The 2,129-nt window shown below is 42.2% G+C and overlaps 1 protein-coding gene across 5 annotated transcripts in view; it reads left to right on the forward strand.

Moving 5' to 3' along the window:
* Positions 1-2,129, forward strand: part of LOC106878551 (protein PALS2) — a 100,349-nt gene that overhangs the window by 71,580 nt on the left and 26,640 nt on the right. The window lies entirely within an intron of this gene.

The following is a 2,129-nucleotide window of genomic DNA, read 5'->3' on the forward strand; positions in this document are numbered from 1 at the left end:
GGCCGTTTTCGTGCGGGTGACATGTAAAAGCACCCACTACACTCTCTGAGTGGTTGGCGTTAGGAAGGGCATCCAGCTGTAGAAACTCTGCCAAATCAGACTGGAGCCTGGTGTTGCCATCTGGTTTCACCAGTCCTCAGTCAAATCGTCCAACCCATGCTAGCATGGAAAGCGGACGTTAAACGATGATGATGATATTTGTGTGAATCTAGATTTCATTCTCTTTTATCAATCAACATAAAATTTGGGAACCTCTTGAATCCACAGTCAGACCTGCAGGTTGCAATCAGTAAGAAAGTTCTAGGTTTTGAAGTCACGAATGAGAGGTAGCAACAAAGAAGTCCTTTAGTTTTATGTTCACAACTGTTTACAGATTCTTTTCTAATTTCTTAATTTGTATTTGTATTTTATGCACTGAATCAAAAGTTCATTTTTGAGTTCAATCAGATCACCCAGAGTACTGTATGTAGTCCAATTTGATCACCTACAGGACTGTATGGAGTTCAATTTGAAAAATGTATTAAGTAGTTATTAGAAAATTAAATTTTCATAGCCGTGACTGCTGAGGATATGCGTAAGCTCGCAAGGAATGATGCCAGTATGCTACAATGGATGTGTAATGTCAGTGTGCATACCCGACAGAGTGTAAGTACCTTGAGAGAAAAGTTGAACCTAAGAAGCATCAGTTGTGGTATGCAAGAGAACCGATTACGCTGGTGTGATCATGTGGTGAGAATGGATGAGGATAACTGTGTGAAAATATGCCACACCCTGGCAGTTGAGCTAACCTATGGAAGAGGTAAACCCAGGAAGACCTGGGATGCGGTGGTGAAGCACGACCTTCGAACATTAGGCCTCACCAAGGCAATCACTAGGGACTGAGACCTTTGCGAAGACCTGTTGATACAAGGGAAATCAAAATCGAACCAAAATTGACGACTGGCACCCATGCCAACCTCTCCTTCATTGGACACTAAACTCGGCTTGTGAAGACCTGTTGGGGCAAGCGAAATTGAAATCGTGTTGGCACCTGTACCAGTGGAGCGCTAAGAGCACCGTCTGAGTGTGATCATTGCCAGAGCAGCTGTCTGGCATCTCTGCCAGTGGCATGTAAATAGCACCATTTGAGCATGATCGTTACCAGCATCTCCTTACTGGCACTTGTGCCGGTGGCACGTGAAAAGACATTCGAGCGAGGTCATTGCCAGTGCTGCTGGACTGGCTCCTGTGCAGGTGGCATGTAAAATACACCATTTTGAGCGTGGCCGTTGCCAGTACCACCTAACTGGCCTTCGTGCCGGTGGCACCCACTACACTCTGATTGGTTGGCGTTAGGAAGGGCATCCAGCTGTAGAAACTCTGCCAAATCAGATGGGAGCCTGGTGTAGCCATCTGGTTCGCCAGTCCACAGTCAAATCGTCCAACCCATGCTAGCATGGAAGGTGGACGTTAAATGACGATGGTGATGATGATTATCGTATAAGATATTACTTTTGCCCGGATTATGAAAATATTCTTAGATGTGCAGCTTAGAAAATATTGGGAACCACAAATTTAGCTGGAGAATAGGTATTGAACATTTTATTTCTGAGAAAAACAGTGTTACTTGCTTCAGTTTACCTTTCCAGGGAATAGGTAGGAGAGTTAAAGGTTTTATTCAGTGGGATATTTGTATCTCTTTCATTTAACACAACACAAACTGGTGCTAAATGGCAGTACTTAAGAATTACAGGGTGTGAGATGAATTAACAAACTTCACCTGAAGACAACAGAACAGTAATTATTGCACAAGTTTGCTATTCAGCTATAAACTCTTTTAATCTTAGTTTGAACTTGTTAATATTTAGTCCAAATAATCTTCGTAGACACATCTTCACAAAAGCTAGATTACTTCAGTGTATCTCAGTGCAGTGGTTATCAATGAAATCTATGAAGATATACTACTATTGTTATCTTAAATATAAAATGGAGCTAAAAAGGAACTTAAAAACAAACTGCATTCATCTCTCTCTCTCTCTCCTACTCTCTCTTTCTCTCTCTCTCTCTCTCTCTCTCCTACTCTCTCTTTCTCTCTTTCTCTCTTTCTCTCTCTCTCTCTCTCTCTCTCTCTCTATCAATCTCTATCTCTC

Source organism: Octopus bimaculoides, chromosome 2, assembly GCF_001194135.2.
Source record: "Octopus bimaculoides isolate UCB-OBI-ISO-001 chromosome 2, ASM119413v2, whole genome shotgun sequence".
NCBI classification, from domain to species: Eukaryota; Metazoa; Mollusca; class Cephalopoda; order Octopoda; family Octopodidae; genus Octopus; species Octopus bimaculoides.